This window comes from Leopardus geoffroyi, chromosome D4, assembly GCF_018350155.1.
Source record: "Leopardus geoffroyi isolate Oge1 chromosome D4, O.geoffroyi_Oge1_pat1.0, whole genome shotgun sequence".
Taxonomy (NCBI): domain Eukaryota; kingdom Metazoa; phylum Chordata; class Mammalia; order Carnivora; family Felidae; genus Leopardus; species Leopardus geoffroyi.
In genome coordinates, this window is record NC_059342.1 from 39,831,959 (window position 1) to 39,851,070 (window position 19,112).

Consider the following 19,112-nt stretch of genomic DNA (forward strand, 5'->3'; position numbering starts at 1 on the left):
AGCAAGTTAGCTTTTATCCCTAAGGCCAAAAAGAAACTCACCACCAAAGTGGAAATACAAGGCACCGGAAAAAATCAGTGATTTGTTCCCTGATGGCAACTTTATGCCAGAGACACAAGAGTTTCTTTACACGAACTTGTTTTCCTCATGTGGAAAACACTGATAGAAATCTAGGTGAATGGATATAATTAAGTAGTTGTGTGGCTCCAACTCTAAAATGCTTTTTTTTTTTCCATCAAACACCTCAGCGTTTGCCCAGTAACGAGACGAGAGGAACAGCCTTCTAAGAGTGAAGCCCTCAAGACGTTTCCAAGCTGCCTGGACAAAGGCTTGGAATGACTACAATAGTGAACCATCCTGCCTTGGACCTGAATCTAGATCGATGACCTAATACATCTTTTCCAACTCTGACTGCCATGGTTTTATGAGCATCAAGGACTGGGCGTCTGCCATTGTCAACAAGTAAGGCCTCTCCAGAGCTTGAACATCCACAGAAACCCAAGTACCCCCCTCCCCGCCGAAAAGCACAGATCGCCCAGTCTCCCAGGGCTCTGCGTGCTGCCTCTAGCTTGCACGTGTGACACAGAAACTCCTCTTTGGCAGGATTAATTCTTAAATAAAGGAAGTGTGTCCGTTAGTCTCCCCTGTTATCTTGGTTTAAGAACTCTGAGTCAGAGCAGATCTCTGAGAAACTAATTAAGCTTAGCTTAAGGGCCTCTCTTTTTCAGGGGCCCTTCCAAAGGGCTGTACCTAATTTTGTATTTGTAATTTTGCATTCTTTTTAAAGTTATTTCTTTATTTATTTTTGAGGGCGAGCGCAAGTGGGGGAGGGGCAGAGAGAGAGAGAGAGAGAGAGAATCCCAAGCAGGTTCTGCGATGCCAGTGCAGGCCTGGACTTGGGGCTGGAACCCACCAACCTCGAGATCATGACCTGAGTGGAAGTCAGAGGCTTAACCAACTGCGCCACTCAGGCACCCTGGTCACTTTGCATTCTTTTTAATAAAAAGTCCCCTTCATTGTATAAACTATAGCCCTCCCGCCCCATCCCAGGCGATAGGGATCTACCTTTGAGCTAGGTAAATTGCACCAAATCTTAGTTTGATAAAAGTGTAAAAATTAAACACAAACTCCCCTTCACGTTTTATGATGTCCCCCCCCCCCCACCCCCCTTCTGGCAAGCCATGGTTAAAGAGGAGACCTCTTAGAGTCTCCGGTCCTCAGCTGTCCTCTCAACTACAGCGTTGGCTCAAAAACTGGCTGCGTTTTAAATTTATTCTCCTTAGCTCCTCATTAAAAGAACACGCCATTGTGGGCTAATTATTACAATAGCTTGTAGACTCTAAAGGCCAGAAGAATTTCCACGAGTGGCCTTCCTTTGGTTACACGGCATCCCTGTTCCAATTTCAGCTAAGTTGTGTTTTCCAGTAAAGTTAATGGATTTGGACTAGGCTTCTATACTTTGGTAACAGGGCTCTCAAGGGACCAAGCTACAGAAACATTTATTTTTTCTGATCACAAAAGTAATGGCATATCTATATAAATATATATACACACATACATAAGTAACTTGAAACATTATAATAATGCATAGCTTTGAAAGTGAAAATCTTCCATAATCCCACACAGCTGAGAAAACCCGTTAACATTTTTTTTGAAGGCATATACTAAAATTTCATTTATTATTTTACCAAAAAATGGGATTATACTTCAACTTTGAAGCTTGCTATTTTCCACCTAGCACTATGTCTTAGACATCCTTCCATGCCACTCTGTAAAAAAGTGATCTTTTTAATCTTCTTTTTTGATGGCTCCATGGTTTTGTACTCTATGGCCAGACCATGCAATCCTTAACCAATTGCCTGTTAACGACATTTCGGTTCTTTCCAGTTTTCGCTGTAACAAATATTCTTGCAAACATCATTTTACACTTACATCTTTGAGCGGTTGTAGGGGTGTTTCTCTATGATGAATTCCCAGAAGGTGAATTATTATGGGGTCAAAGGTTATGAGCATTTCATTTTTAATAGCTATTGCCAAATTGCCCTCCAATAATTTTATACCGATTTACGCCTTCAACCACGCTGTAAGAAGGAGCCTGTTCCCCTCCCCACCCCCACCCCCCGCCCTTAGCAACACAAAAACCATGCAATTTAGGGATGTCTGATGTGAGTTAGGAGTTAAGAGGTTCAGTCTGGGGAGTGTTTCGCCTTTGTGAAAAGCTAACAAAGACATCAAAAGTCTCCCCCTTTCCTTGATGAACCCCCGGCTCTGAGTGAGCCAGTACCCAGACATCTAGTTAACATGAGAGGTTCAAATTCTAACACCTAATGCTTGCATCTAGCTGATTTTTGGGGGGGATGATTTGTCGCTGAATGTATAAGCAAATGTGTTAGCTATAAAATACTTAGTAACCTAATTATTAGAGAAATATAAATCGGTCTTGACTTTCGCACTGCTGTCTTAATGTGAACGACACATTTAATGTTAGAGCATCAGTATGTTTCCATCTGCAAAATGCCTTGATTTCACCTTTTCGTTGATTGGTGCGCAGTAATTTGGAAAAACCTATTCTTTAAAGACATGCAAAAAGTGGCTTTGAGTCAGCCTATTAAAGAGGAGCAAGGTTTGCCAACATCCAGTCTTCAGGAACTCATTTTGAGGATTACTACAGTATACATCTCCAGAATTAGGATCGCTGGGCGTTAGATGGGAAAAAACTTTAGGGGTTATCTAGTCAAAAGACTAAAACTCTATTCCACAAAGCCTTGGGGCTGCTTCAGGGAGACAGAAGACGTTGGTGGAAGAGGAAGTCAGCCCGCCATTAAAGGTTCATGGTATTGCAATCCTAATTCCACCACAAGAGCGCTGCTCTGATCTGCTTCCGATGGTGGGTTATATATTATGTTATATGGAGCAAGCTGATCTCTTATTTTCCTCTCCTGTTAAGACAGACACGATGACCGGGCTTATTGAAGAGTAGTGGAGTTTTGGGGCTCAGTTGGTTAAGCGTCCACCTTTGACTCAAGTCACGATCTCCTGGTTTGTGAGCCCCGTGTGGGGCTCTGTGCTGAGCTCAGGGCCCGGAGCCTGCTTCAGAGTCTGTATCTCCCTCTCTCTCTGCTCCTCCCCTGCTCTCATGCTCTGTCTCCCTCTTTCTCTCAAAAAAAAAAAATAAATAAAATAAATAATAATAATAATAATAAATTAATTAAAAAAAAGAAGAGTCGAGGAAGTTTGTTTTTTCTTTCTTTTTAAGTAGGCCTCAGGCCCCATGTGGAGCCCGACATGGGGCTGAAACTGAGGGCCCTGAGATCAAGACCTGAGCTGAGATCCAGAGCTGGATGTTTAACCGACTGAGCCACCCAGGTGCCCCAAGAGTAGTGACGGTTAAATTAAGTAATACTATACACTTACAGTGCTTAGCTTTGTGCCCTAAACATGCCAAGGAACCAAAAAGTGTTTGCTAATTTATTATTTAAGCTTGTCCTTTGAAAAGGGATTTTGTTGCTTCAAGATACATTTCAAAACCACCATTTACTTTTACATCTATAAAACAAGGTGATTATTCCGGATGGAGTGGCTTTAGATTTTATTTATTTCCCGCTTTCCAATCCAGTGATCTGACTCGCAGATTCCAGTGCACTTTGATGGAGAATGCTGGGGGGCTCTGAGCGTAACTGGCCTCCCACACACCAGGTGGCGCCACCTGCCATCCAGCTGGCCAAGACCACGGCTTGTCTATCTGCCTTGCTCTTGATTTAGGAAAGAAACATGACCTTGGGAAGAAAAGTGTCCCTTGCCCTGTGGGAGAAGTTGCCCACGGGTTCACCCCGAGAACTAAACATGGAAGTTGGAAAATGCTAGAAACATTACCTAGGTGCTATCTCTTCTGTGATTATGAGGACAACTGAAAGGAGTTCAGAAGTGGACACTTCAGCCTTCTACAACGAGCTGAATTTTCTATTCTTGGCCAGACGCTTTCAAAAGGAAGAATTCACACAACAAACATACACCCTTATCAATCCTTTTCTTAGGAAAGCTTGGCTTGGTGGAGGGGAAGTTTTCAAGTTTGCCTAATGAATCACAGACGTGAGGCAGGAAGGGGAGAGCTTCAAGCATTTTCCTCTTTGAGAGGTCTAACGGGAGACCAAACATCAGGGAGTGAGGAGCAGAACCTTCTAAGCCATGTATCTTTTCTACCCCAGGACTCCTCCCAGTGCCAGTCGCTGCTGCTGCTTGAGCGCCAGACGTGGGCTCGGGGAGGGGCTTCTCTGTGTCAGGGCCATTCAGGGTCTGTGGCAGACTTAGGAACAAGTAGACGTAAAAGCTGTAGAATTAAGAGTTGAAAACAGCATTTAATGAAACCCCTCCCTCCAGACGCTCGTGATCAAAGTCTATCCTTGCACTAAGACAATTGATCTACAGTTGCATCCATAAAATTTTGGCAACACTCTGTCCTCATTGCTTTCAACAGAGGCTTTAGACCTCTGAGGCTGGGCATTGTCCCAGAATTGAGAGCCAGTTGCATTACGCATACCAGAAGATACACCACCACAGCCGAGGCCCGTGCGACCACTTTCTTTTAACCTCGCGTCTGTGAAAAATTACTTTCCAAAAAAATAAGTGAAACCCGATGTCTTCTCCGGGTGGTTATTCTTGCGCCTATGAAGTCAATAAAACTCTCCAGATTTATTAGACAGCCCTGCTGCGGAAGACAAGACCACTTCCTATTCCCTCCCAGAAATGTGTGCCTTTCCTTTCTGTAACCTTCTGACCAGATTTTAATTTTGTTCATTTCTTGGATTATTTATTTATTTTTATTTTTCAGAAAACTGGTTCGAACCCTCTAGGACAAGTGGCTTGGCCTGTGCTAAAATCCCGATTTCTGGCCTCCAAGAGGGATAACATGACCACATTTTGCTCCTCTAGCTTTTCCTCTTTACCTTCCATTTTAGATAGGCCCTCTTCTTCACATCAGAAGGAGCAGAGTTGGGGGGGCACCTGGGTGGCTCAGTCGGTTAAGCGCCTGACTCTTGACTGTGGCTCAGGTCATGATCTCATGGTTCGGGAGTTTGAGCCCCACCTCGAGCTCTCTCCCTCTCTCTCTCTCTCTCTCTCTCTGCCTCTCCTCTGCTTGCTTGAGCTCTCTCTCTCTCTCCAAATAAATAAACTTTAAAAAAAAAAAAAGTAGCAGAGTTTGGCTCTCTTTTTCCACCATGTTAAGCATGAAATGTAGTACCTACCAACAAGTTGTACTCCTGTGAGAGCCTACTAACCATGGGTTGATGATGATGATAAATGACAGTTGTATTCAATTCTATTTAATACAACAGTATTTATTGAGCTCCTCCTGTACATGCTAGGGCTTTCCTCGGTATAAAGATGTAAAGATACAGAGGAAGATGTGCATTCTTTCAGGGGGGAAATTGACATGTTAACGAGTAAAAGTCATCTAGTGTGACAGATTCCATAATAAACAGAATGCTGTGGGATACAAAAACTGGAACCTGGAAAGGAAATGAAAGGTTACTCAAAGGGAATGACTCTGTGGTGATTCAATTTTTTTTTTACATGTGTATTTATTTTTGAGAGAGAGAGAGCGCCAGCTAGAGAGGGGTGGCAGCGGGGCGGGGGGGGGGGGTTGGGGAGAGTATCCCTAGCAGGCTCTGCATGGACAGTGCAGAGCGAGATGTGGGGCTCGAACCCATGAGCCATAAGATCATGTCCTGAGCCAAGGTCAGATGCTTTACCGACTGAGCCACCCAGGCACCCAGACTCTGCATTTACCAGTGAGTAGGAATTCAGCAGATGAACTTGGGGAAGGGCATCTCAAGCAGAAGAACTGGCATATTCAGAGAATCAGAGGTGTGAAACAGCAGGGCCTATTTGGGACCTAAGAAGTTCTGTGCATTGAGAATGAAGGCTGAAAGGTTGTATGTAGGCAACCTGTGTTCTTACATGAATGTGGGTATATTTGTTTGGTGATGGGGAGCTACTGGATGGGTTAAAGACTTGGGGCAATTGTGGTAGCATGACCAAGGAGGTAGGGGCCAAGTGACCAAGTGCTATCCCGAGAAGAAATGAAGACAGCCTAAACTGGACCAGTGTGGCTGAAACGGAGAGGAAGATTCAGAGTGAGAGCAGAGAGAAAGACATGAACAGGGAGTAGAGTGGTAAAAACTCACTCCAGAATGACTTCTAAGCAGTTGTATTCCACTATTTAAGAGTGTAAATTACCTCCAAAATGCTTTTATTTTTATTTTTTATGAGAAAGAGTGAGAGAATGTGTGCACGAGTGGGGGAGGGGCAGAGAGAGAGAGAGAAAATCCTAAGCAGTCTCCATGCTAAGTGGAGCTTGAACTCACAAACCGTGGCATCATGACCTGAGCCGAAATCAAAAGTCAGACACTAACCGACTGAGCCAGCCGGGTTCATTTTTTTATTTATTTTCTTTTTAATGTTTATTTTTTTTTTTGAGAGGGAGACAGAGCATGACTTGGGGGGCGGGGGGTAGAGACAGGGAGACACAGAATCCGAAGCAGGCTCCAGACTCTGAGCTGTCAGCACAGAGCCGGACGCGGGGCTCGAACTCACAGACCATGAGATCATGTCCTGAGCTGAAGTCGAACACCCAACCTACTGAGCCACCCAGGTGCCGCCTCCCCAAACGCTTTTCGCTGTAAGTTATTGAGTCACTAATTCTTTTTCCCTGCCCATTTCCGGAAAAGATTTAAGGTAGGAAAGCTATTCTGTAGCTAGAGCCAGGGCTATCCTATATGACTGTGTGACGTGTTGAAGAGCATTTGTAGGACACCATCCCTGGTTCAGTCAACTCTGAACACCATTAAAAGAAATTTACACCCGTGCTATCTTGGCTAGTTTCAGTTCTGATTATCCTCATGTGAATACGCCGTATATCGCAACTTAACTGGCACTTCCCGGGACAATAACTTCTAGCTTATTTGCTCATCTTTTGGGGCATTGAGAGAGAAGGTGTGCTTACCTACATCACCCACCTGGCAAAGGAAAGAAGTGCAACGTTTTGGGAGTCCGATAACTCTTGGTTTGTTCCCCCGTGAACTGGGGCAAGGTGCGTAAGCTTAGTCTGTACACATTGCATAATGAAACATCATTAATATCTACCCCATAGTTTGGGGATAAGAATTAAGAGAAAGCGCTTGGCACCTAGGAAGTGACAGGTTCATAGTCCTCTCTATGTGTCAGGCACTGTGCTGCCTGACGGTAGTGTCTCCTTGCAATCATCTAGTTTTACAAAGAGGATAATTTAAGCTCTTTTTTTTTTCTTTGAGGGCAGGGTTTATTTATCATTATATTCCCAGTCCCCAGAATAGGATCTGCCCCAAAGCACAGAAGTGTCTTGCTAAGAAGGATTCAATAACAACTTATTCAAAGTCAAACATCTAGTAAATAAGATGATCAGGATGCAGATCTGTGTCTGCATGATTCTAAGCCCAGTGCACCTTTAATGACCTCCCAAGTTTTTTTTTTTTTCTTGTTTCCCCTCCAAGAAAATGACACGGAAGCTAGTCAAAGTGCTGCTTTGTGCTTTCTCTTACTACTAGTTTTCAAATCATTTAATTATCATAAGTGGGGCATTCTCAGTATGAGCCATTTCCATCTGTATCACTTAAAGATCATTTTCAGAGTATTTTTTTTTTAATTTTTTAACGTTTATTTACTTTTGAAAGAGAGAGAGATACAGAGCATGAGCGGGGGGTAGGGGCAGAGAGAGAGGGAGACACAGAATCCGAAGCAGGCTCCAAGCTCTGAGCTGCCAGCACAGAGCCCGACGCAGGGCTTGAACTCATGAACCATGAGATCATGACCTGAGTCGAAGTCTGACACTCAACCGACTGAGCTACCCAGACGCCCCTCAGAGTATTTTTTTTTTATTTTTTTTTTTTAACGTTTATTTATTTTTGAGACAGAGAGACAGAGCATGAACAGGGGAGGGGCAGAGAGAGAGGGAGACACAGAATCGGAAGCAGGCTCCAGGCTCTGAGCCATCAGCCCAGAGCCTGATGCGGGGCTCGAACTCACAGACCGCAAGATCATGACCTGAGCCGAAGTCGGACACTTAACCAACTGAGCCACCCAGGCGCCCCCAGAGTATTTTTTTAAAGTAGGGCATAGGGCTTGAACTCACAATCCTGAGATCAAGACCTGAGCTCATAATCAAGAGTCAGACACTCTACCAACTGAGCCACCCAGACGCCCCCTGAGTATTTCTACATGGGTCAAGCTCTTGTCTGATAATCTTCCTTCATGAGTCCCAGTTCCAGTTTTTAATGCTTTCTTGGTGAGGTTCACCTACCAGACTCGTCTATTTTTTTTTAAAACTCATAAAACTTTATTGAGTGTTTAAAACGTCATGTGAGATCAGAGTCTTCTGAAGGCACTTCAGCTGTAACATCTCCAAGTGCAAACTCAGCAACTAGCCCCCATCTCCTCTTCTCCCCACTCCCCTCTCCAAAACACCTGCTTCCCCTTAGATCCTGAGAGGTGGCATTTTTCATCCACCCACATGTTAAAGACTTTGGAGTCCATCGTTACTCCTCCCGTTTTCCTTCTCCAACTGGTCGCCAAGCTTTATCGTTTCTACCCCAGTAAAGGTTTTCACATCTGGCTTTTCCTTTTCATCTCAGCTGCTACTTTCTCAATTGGTCTTTCACCATGGTTTGAATGGAGACTTTGGACAGCTTCCCACTTGACCTTCTTACCTTCAGTCCCTCATGAGCCTTTTGAAGGCAAGATTCTTTTCCTATAGCACAGAGCAGATCAGGTGCTCTTCTGGTCTAACACCATTGGTGGGGCTCGCCTCACCTTCCATGCAAGAGGCTACGCTCCCTATGATGTACTAATATGTTTAAACCGAGCCCCGTCAGATTTTCCTGCCACTGTCCTCAAGTGTCCTTGGCTTCAGCTATACTGCACCACTCGCTATTCCCCAAACACCCATCACACTATAGGACTTGGTGCCTCTCTTCCAGCTGTGTCTTCTGCCCATAATGACCTTCTCCCCCTTTTTGCCCTTAAAAAGTCCTGCTCATTCCATAAGGCTCAATCAAATGTCACATCTGGGATGAGGCCCTCTCCACCTCCCCGCCCCCGTCCAACTCAAGAAAAATCAATGGCTCCTCCTTTGCATTCATCATAGCACTTCCAACACTTTTATTTTAAAAGTTTATTTAGTCTTTATGTATTCATGGTCCATGGAGTCTCAAGGTCAAGGGCTACTTAATTCATTGCTAAAACCCCAACACGAGGATAGTTCAGTCTTTTTTTTTTTTTTTTTTTCTTTTAAGGAAAAAGAGCACAGGGGCTTTTTGAAAATTAAGTGAATAATGGGGCCCCTGGGTGGCTCGGTTGTTTGAGCCTCCAAATCTTGGTTTTGGCCCAGGTCATGATCTCACAGTTCATGAATTCGAGCCCTGCAGGGATTCTCTCTCTCTCCCTTTCTCTGCCCCTCCCCCTCTCACACTCTCTTTCAAAATAAATAAACCTTAAAAAATTAAAAAAAGATGGGGCGCCTGGGTGGCGCAGTCGGTTCAGCTTCCGACTTCAGCCAGGTCACGATCTCGCGGTCCGTGAGTTCGAGCCCCGCGTCAGGCTCTGGGCTGATGGCTCAGAGCCTGGAGCCTGTTTCTGATTCTGTGTCTCCCTCTCTCTCTGCCCCTCCCCCGTTCATGCTCTGTCTCTCTCTGTCCCAAAAATGAATAAACGTTGAAAAAAAAAATTAAAAAAAAAAAAAATACTTCGCTACGGAGGCCTGGGGACTGACCTATCAGAATGGATACCTCTGTGCTAGAACAACATCCTGCGCGTGCCTTGCTCTCCCCAGCTGCTGGGTCATAGGGAGAGCTGCGAGTTCCTAGAGAAAAAGCAGGTGCCCAGAGGTGGGCCTCGCTCTGTGGGCTGAGAGCAGCTTCTACGTGTCAGTTGGTAAGGACAAGGCTAACCTCAGGGGTATACCACCTGAGCATAAGCCTTGCTTCAACTATAGTTTTCTCAGAGGAGACAGATCTATTCCTGCACCCCTGTCCCTCATGGAAAACGGGAAAATGAAGGAAAACTGTAGAGAAAAGGCCGAATGATTGCTCTTGTCCTTGATTGCTTTGTTCTTTTACCCACTGGACGCTATGGCATCTGAGTTTGATTTCCTGGTCCTAACCAATCTATAAACTCTTTTCCAGCCTAAGCATAAGGAGCCTCTAATTTTATCCATTTCATAAATGGAGTGAAAATTTTGCAAACTGTCTTGAAGAATTTTGCAAATCATTGTACAGAATTTATAGAAGGTCTAAAACACCGTTAGAAATAATAAATCGCCCGTAAATTATCTCCATTTTATTATTGGGCTTTTCAATTTTAAAAGCACTCTGAGGTTCTTTTTTTTTTTTTTTTTCTTTTTTAATTTAGCCATGGCTATTTTTCAAATGGAATTAATGACCAAAAGCTAGCCTCATTCTCTAATTACAGTAAGAGACACTAGACAGGAGTTGTTCCAGACACTGACCCATCTTGGCTCAGGGAGAGGCTCTGGGCAGTTTTACTATGTGCTGCCTTAGTACCTGGGGCCAGGAAACATCTGTTATAACACGCCGTCCAGCGGGTGTTCCGCTTAATTATAAAATGGCATTGCAGTGTCCCTTTGAGTTGGCTGGCCTTAGCTTCTAACGCTCTCCTATCAAGCAAAATGAAATTCTTGATATTCTGTTAACTGCGTATCCAACCCGAGCGTTGAAATGCTCTGAGGAGAGTGAAAAAAGTTAAACCTTGGCCCTCTGGAAAGGTGTGGGGAAAGACAAAACAAAGAAACGCTTCCTACAAGTAATCGAGACGCTTAGCTATGACTGGGTGTCTCTTATATAGGGACTGGGGGAGCGGATTCGGGAATGACTCACACTTCTAGAATGAACTGTTTATATAGCACTTCCTCCTCTTTGCTCCAGGGATCCTGTTTGGAAGGTCGGGGACAAGGACAATTGAGAAGTGAAGAGAAAACTGGAGAAGAGTGGAGGAATACTTGGAACACCAAAAGGCTCGCTCACCTTGAATCAGAGGACACGTTTCTGTAATGAGTTCATGCAATCAGTTATGGCCCAGGACTTAGGATTTATTCTTGGAACACACACATTTGGGAATTCTTCATAATGCTGTGAATCTCTTATTAACTATTATGAGAACTTACCTTCTCCAATCCTCATATGCTAATGGGAAAAGAGAGCTTATTGTCCGTACTGTCTGCCTAGGAATATCCTTTGTCTCGTACCTTGTTGTAATCACTTCCAGACCAGTGGTATATTTATGATTTACATAACGTTACAGAGGAAGAAGTCTTAAGGATTTTTTTTCTCTAAATCTTTGTGAATTATTATTTTAGACTCATTGCCAGATTTTTTTTTAAGGGGGAAGTTGATGAACTTTTAAACATGTCATTACATTCCGAAATAGCAACTCTTTGTTCTTTCGAAGTTTTTTTGGTGGGGATTTAAAGGGCTGTGTGTGTGTGTGTGTGTGTGTGTGTGTGTATGTGTGTGTTTAGAAACAGGTTGAGAAGGAAATGGGTAAAAGAGAACTCTTGAGGTTCGCTGATGAAGTTAAATACAGATTTTGTGTTTCCAGTAGAACAAAAGTTGGCAGATTTGGGGGATCTTACCTAACACGTGGGATAGGTTTTGGAAGAGTGGCTCTCCATTCATTTCCAATCATGTTTCAGTAATTAGGGGTAGCAACCGAAGGGTTAAGCCCTAAAGCAAGGAAATATCTCTAAGTCAGAAAACAAAGGGAAACTTGCATATTTCTGGAGATGACATCGGATAGGCCTGTGAATTTCAAGCAATTATGTGATATTATGATTCCCACTGAGTATGCATTAGTTGGAATACTGTTCTTTTTCTTTCTCCGTGTCCCGGGGTTGTACACTGAAGACCCCTGTTCAACTTTGCATGTCAGAATTTTGAAGGAAAAATTATAGTAAAATATGTTTAAAACAGTGGGGCCTTATGTGAGCGAACACAACATTTTCCAAGGCTTTCAAAACTCCTTTTGTTAAAAATATGGTTTTTATTTTGTGTCTTTTTTTTTTCTTTCTTTCTTTCTTTAATTTTTTTTTTTTTCTTTTACTCAAGCTTTTACTTCCCCTCCTTCCTGGAGGAAAGAAGAAAGAAGTTTCAAAGGATATACATAACACAGCCTGCATCTTAGGGACTGGGGACTTGCAGTGGGTTTGTTTTAAATGAGACACCCCACATGGAAAATAAACACGTGAGAAAAGTTCATCTGTGTACGTAACTTCAGTTCCAACAACTATGATGACAGTCACAGTGTCTGAGTAAATGTCCCCTAGAGTCATCTGATGAGCAATATAATTATTAACTGAGGTTTCTGGGAGTTGAAGGACGGTTATTCTCAAAGAGTAGGAATTTTTAGCTGGAGTGCGAGGAACTAAAGATTCAGCCCCTGGGTTGTTCTAAAAGATAAAATGCCTTTTGAAAATTGAATTAATTTAAAACAAGACAAAACCAAAAGCAGGCATAATGAAATGCAAAGATTAGGAATGATGATGAATGAATATCAGGTTCATTTTATTCCATGATATTCTTTCTTGCAAAGAAGAGAAGTAATTTGTTTGATCAGCTCAGAATTTTATTTCGCTGTCAATGACAGGCAATTAACATCGATGGCTTAAACTTATAAAGGTTATTATTTTTTTTTAATATTTACTTATATTTAAGGTGGGGGAGGGGCAGCGAGCGGGAGACAGAGGATCCTAAGCCAGCTCTATGCTGACAGCAAGGAGCCCGATGCGGGGCTCGAACTCACTAACTGTGAAAGTGTGACCTGGGCCGAAGTCGGATGCCTAACCAACTGAGCCACCCAGGTGCCCCTAAGGGTTATTTTTAGCATAAAAGAAATCCTACCCTTGGCTATCTGGGGCTCAGGTTGTGTCTTCTCAGTCATCAGGGACTCAGGCTCTTTCTAGATCTCTGTTCTTCCATTCTTATGGCATGATGTCACTCTCCAAGCATGAAAGAGGAAAAGGGAAGGCAAAAGGGACACCCCTCCTAGCTTAGTTAACTCCCTGGAAGGAGCTTCCCTTGAAGTGCCTCAAAGTATTTTCACTTATAATTCATTAGCCCGACCTTTGTCACATGGCCACACCTAGCTGCTGAGGAGCCTGAAAAATGTGGTCTTTTAGGAGGCAAAAATCACTGTCCCAAATGAAATCAGGGTTCTCTTACCAGTAATAAGGAAAGCTCAGGTTTTGGGTAGGAAATTAGAAGTCTCTGTCCTACTCATATAAAACCTCCATAATGCCAGTATATATTGTCCGAGGCGGATGGGTTGCTTCCGCTGGAATTATGCAATATTTAAGGCACTAGTTTAGGAACACAGTTTTGCATTGCATTGCCTCAAAGTGGATGGCCAAAATGAATACTTTTGCACATCGTTGATCCTTTCCTCCACTATCTGTATAATTTAATCTTGGAAGTGTTTGTGCTCAGGAGGGACCACCTTGTCGTCACTTGAATTTCTTCACTTACCTCTTCTGTGCTGCTTAAAATTCCACCCATTAAAGAGTCACTTCAGTTGAATCTTTAGAAGGGGATGTCAATTTTTTTAAAGAGCTAATGTTATTAGTCATGCAAAACTCAGTGCCAATTACTTTAATCAGATTGCTTTCCTACCGGCTGTGACACAATTTCACCGCGTGGCAGGCCTCTATCTAGTTTCTCCTCTCCCTTCATATGAAACATAAACATACTCATGGCAAAAAATTCAATCAAAATAAAAAGTCTCCATTTCACCCCAGATTTCAAGAGTCTTTCCCTTTCTGATGCAGCAGTGAGTAAACATTTCTTGCAGGTATTATCCAGAGATGTATGTAGGGACTAACACACACATACACACGGGGTCAATGCATAACAATCCTTTCGTTTTATCCAAATAGCCATATATTGTGTGCATTATGTGGTGCCTTTTAAAATAACTTTGAAGGATCACTGAAAAAAACTTTAAATCAACACATATATCTGCTACATTAATAAAAAGGAAGGGGGGGGGGCGCCTGGGTGGCTCAGTCGGTTAAGCGGCCAACTTCGGCTCAGGTCACGATCTCACACTCTGTGAGTTCGAGCCCCGCGTCGGGCTCTGTGCTGACAGCTCAGAGTCTGGAGCCTGTTTCAGATTCTGTGTCTCCCTCTCTCTCTGACCCTCCCCCGTTCATGCTCTGTCTCTCCCTGTCTCAAAAATAAATAAACGTTAAAAATAAAAAAATTAAAAAAATAAAATAAAATAAAAAGGAAGGGGGATGGATGACCGAGCCTGGATGGCGCGGCCCAGTAAGCATCTGGCTCTTGGTTTCGGCTCAGGTCATGATCTCACAGTCCGTGAGTTCGAGCCCCGCGTCCGGCTCTGTGCTGACAGCCTGGAACCTGCTTCGGATTCTGTGTCTCCCTCTCTCTCTGCCCCTCCCCCCGCTCACACTCTGTCTCTCTGAAAAGTAAATAAACATTAAAAAGTAAATAAACAAATAAAAATAAAAATAGATCGTGGTAGAGCCACTTAAGAAAAATTAAGGGAGTATAGGATAGTACTTGTCAGTTAGAAGTCCCACCATCCCCACTCACCCCCAGCCCTTTCAGAAGAGAGGATCAGAGTGTAGTTTGAAAATAGTGCAGCGCTTTGCACTTCCGACTTGATTCAATTTTGACTTTGATATTAACATTTAAAAAATCTCCGTAACAGAGAAGGATGCCAAGTGTCTCGTGTCTAGCAAAGGCGTATATGATGGCGAGACACTCTTGTAGCCATTTCTACTGCACAAGCAGAGTGTATTAATCTACTGACAATGCAGCTGCTTCAAAGACAGGGTTCAGGAAAACTTAAAGCCAATCACATCTCAGTACATCGTTACTATGTGTGTAACTTTCCATACATTTATTATTTCCCCAAAGAGCGTTCCTTTATGGATCTCCTGGCAGAAACCACATCTCCAACAATGAATGGCAATTGTTTGTTCTCACACCTGGAAACTCCTGAGGCCTTTTAGGGAAGGATAAAGGGACTTGGACTCAGAGTAGGAGTGGATTGGGGAGGACAGAGCTATTGAAAGAGCAGGCACAGGTATTTTCCCTTCATATTCATTTTCTTAAAATTGAATTAGGTTCTTGTGAAAAGCTGTTTTGTAGAATAACGACCTCTTTATGGTTTCACCAGCTGAAACATAAAAGGCTGTTTGTGCTGTGGTGTTAAGTTCTGAATGCAGGAGAAAATTCCCTACTTTGCTGGTAATGTTCATGATAATAAGAATAATGTTGGTAAATAACCTGACCCATTTAACCAGGAGTCTTAAAGTCCACGTGTCACTGTGGTATATCATCACCTCCACTCTGGGTGAGAGGGTTGCCCGAGACCTTGACTTATTTTCACATTACAAAATTCTTTTCTCTTCTTTCTCAGGAAGAGAAGGAACCATTTTAGTTAAAAATTAACTAAAATTTAGTTTAAAATTTTAAAAGCATCATTTGACCCTTGGAGAACAGGACCTAGGAATACTTCTGGCTTCTGCCATTACTTCTTATCCAAATAATGTACAATTTTCTAAATATATTTTGAAAGAATGAACTCAGTCCAATAACCAGACTCACCTCTGAGCTATTGGCCAATGGAAAATTTTAAATGGCACACAGCACCACAGGAAAACTTCCTTTCACCTAGATCTAGAATGCTTCTGGGTCTTTAACCATGGGAACCCCAGAAGAAGCAAGGGAAAAATCAGTTTAATCGCACTCATTAGGATGGCCCAGGGGGTTATAGAAGGTAGATTGAGAGCTTGGGGACTAAAGGCCAGGTACAAAAAAACAAATGAAGGGCCACTTGTTGCCTGACCAGATTTTGACCCAATAAGTTGGTGATGTAAATAGAGAAATGCAACAAGGCCGTCAGAACAAGGGGGCAATGTCTCCATTCACTTTGAGCCAATTCGGAAGTTAGCTACATGGTAAACAAGAAAGCAGAGTAATCCTGCTAGGGTCAAGAGCACCGTGCCATACGTGGGAGACGTTAGACTGGGTTCTTCCTAAGGAATGCATTTCCGCTGGACCACCCCTGCCTTGAACCTTGTGCCACAGCATTGAGTCGTAACAATACAAGAGGTACCATCTCCGGAGGTGCGCTCTATGTCGGGCTTGGTGCTTTTCCTACGTTACCTCTAATCCACACAATCGCACCGCAGAGAAGGCCTATCCACACCCCTGCTTCTCAGAGGAGGAATCTGGGTAATTTGCACAAAGCCACACAGCCTGGATTTGAACCGAGGGTGGGGAAATAGGGAGCTGTCACGGGTCCACCTTGTCTGTTCCCACATCACCCAGATCTCTGCCACACTGGGGTTCCTGTTCCCTAGCCCCCAATTTTCTCACAGTGACCATCTGACTTCCTGTGCTGCAGATGAGCAGAGTACCTGTTGAATGAAACTCTGGGTCTCAGTGACTTTGGCCGTAAACCACAGTGGTGGTTTAATGCCCCCTAACAGCAAGTGTTACTGCCTTCGGGGCCACTTCTCATTAGCCCACAAAATTTATGTTTCTGTTCCTTTTTATCAAGGTCGTATCTTTTCTCTTTCCCTTCTTCCCTCTCTATTATACTCCTTGCCTGAAGCCTCTCCTTCCTGTTTTTTCTCTTAAAAAAAAAAAAACACAAACAACAACCCATAGACATCAGCCCATATCCCTCAATTCCAATATGTATTCATGCCTCAAACCCACTTGTGAGCAGGTGATTGTCACCTGTGCTGCAGGTGCCGCAAGGGGTATGGACATCGCTGAAACCAGCACTGTCTGCCAGAATATTCTACGGTGATGACAACATTATGCAATGTGCACTGTCTCATACAGTAGTTACTGGAAACGTGGCTTATGTGACAGACAGACTGAATTTTAAATTTGGTTGAGTTTTAATTTTAGTTTAAACAGCCACATGTAATTAGCAATGGTTACTGTAGTGGACAGGCATTCCAAGAAGGCTGAAAGAGTATTTCTGAAGGTCTTTGGATCTTCAGAAACCTACTACGTACACGGAGCCGGGCCTGGGACTCACGCCTTACTTTCGTAAGGGCTACCTTACTTGTAGGAGTTCCCAAGAATCCAGAGTCACGCTTTAAGAATAAAGATCTGGCTAGGCCTGGGACTGGCCATGGGAACGAGAGCAGGAGCAGGTCTGGTTGTAGCCAGAATAGTCTGCGGGTTAGAAGACGGGGACAAATTACAGAGGGAAGCATGCGGGACAAAACCTCAGTCTTTATACTTACTAGCTGTACGACCTTGGACACACAGGAGTTCCTCACTAAGGAATTGTTTCAGATAATCACGTTGGGGAACACTTTAGTATTACCCACTAAGACAGGCATACCCCATGGCACGGCGATTCTACTTCTAGGTATAAATATTCACGATGCTCTTGCATAAGTGTATCCGGTTACACGTGCGAGAAAGTTCCTAGCAGAGCGGCTTGGTAGAACCCCCAGATGGAACGAACCTGAGTGTCCCCCAATGGGATAATAGAAAATAGGGATGTATTCCTCCAATAGAATATAGCCCGGCAACAAAAATGATTGCAAGAAATGCACTGCAGCTCCAATACTGGGGGATGGCATCAAAGCAAGAATGAAAGTCCAGAAACAGAAAAGCAAGCAAGGAAAGGAAGAGATAATTAGAAGGTTTGGCGGACAGTACAGGGACGGTAACACGACCATGTCTTGAACACTGCATTTCCCGGGCTGGGTACCTGGAAACTTCCCAACAGCGTATGCCACAGCTTGGAAATAGGTAACTTATTAGCTTAGCCTTGGGCTCAAGAAAACAGTGTGGAGCGCTTAAGAAGAGGGTTATCTGGCAAGAGGAAGACGACAAAAATTGAAAACAAAAGTTCACAGGCTCACTCCATCCTTGACACTCTTTGACTACCGGTTTAGTAAAGTGAGCTTTGTAGCAAAGTCACTTAGATCTATTTGTAATTCGTCATAAATGTGAAGTTCACCTGCTTAGGAAATCCATTTACAGCCTCATTCGTAGGGTGATGTGGACTTATTCTCAAGTAAAGCTCCTTTCATTGAGGGCTCAATACTGAAATACAAGCGGATCCTTATATACCATTGATTACTCTGTCGGTGCCCAGAAAGGGTGGATCTGTTTGCCTTCTAGGCTGAGAGGAAGGAGGTGTTCCAGAATTAATAATTCAAATAGGGCTGTTACACCAGGAGAGGAGAGAAGAGTGTCGGAGGCAGTGTTAAGAATCTGGGAAGGCTGCCAGCGTGGTTTGCATGATAAGGGTGGCTAAAAACATACAGAGAAATATGATCCAGTGGTTGATCTGTTTCCTTTTCATTTTTAAGGGTGGTTTACTTTTAAACGAAATTGTGCGATTTTCAAGTTATTATAAGGACCTAGCTGATTACAGATTTCTTTTAAGACCAGCGTTTCTGCAAGCAGCCTGCTGACAATAAGAGAATTTGATCTTTACGCTTTTTTATTTTTTTTATTTTTAAAGCACCTTTCATGATGGCAGAGGGTGTACCCTGAAGATTTACACCACCCCATCTCATCTCTGGCCACCTTGCCGAGTGCCGCCTATGTGGCCATATCTAAAGCCCATTACAATTTACAAATTAAAAGCCAGTGGGAAAGAACATAATCTTGGCAAGGGCCTCTTGGGAAATCTCGCAACTGCAAGAGCGCCATGGAAGAGCGCTTTAAATACCAAAATGCATCGTGGTTCATCCAATCTCATCACAATTGTACAGAAGGGCATGTGGCCAAAGCCTTGCAGGGAAGGGGCCGGAGTGCTCCCGCCCAGGATTGGCCAGGGTGGGGCGCGATGCTAAGCGAGCCACTTAGCCCACTTGTGCTCCATGAGGAGCACGCCACATGCTTCTTTGCACATTCTTTTCAATCCTCGTGTGGCTGGCATTTGGGAAAATATCGGCTGCAACCAGACCTCGCAATCTCGATGACAGCTCTTGAAATCCCAACTTTCTCGCGGCAACGTCTACTGTCGGCTCCCCACCCCTGTCACCAGAGAGCCTTCCC

The 19,112-nt window shown here is 43.6% G+C and overlaps 1 protein-coding gene and 1 long non-coding RNA gene across 14 annotated transcripts in view; one reads left to right on the forward strand and one right to left on the reverse strand.

Moving 5' to 3' along the window:
- The window catches only part of LOC123592683, a 46,007-nt gene extending 45,370 nt beyond the window's left edge, over positions 1-637 (forward strand). For 3 of the 6 annotated variants that reach the window (XR_006709906.1, XR_006709908.1, XR_006709907.1), the window contains one exon: positions 249-637. This is a non-coding gene — a long non-coding RNA (uncharacterized LOC123592683). The remainder of the gene's footprint in view (positions 1-248) is intronic. The other 3 variants (XR_006709911.1, XR_006709909.1, XR_006709910.1) reach the window with 1 other exon arrangement.
- NFIB (nuclear factor I B) overlaps positions 1-19,112 on the reverse strand; it is a 453,529-nt gene that overhangs the window by 290,109 nt on the left and 144,308 nt on the right. The gene's annotated exons all lie outside the window — the stretch shown is intronic.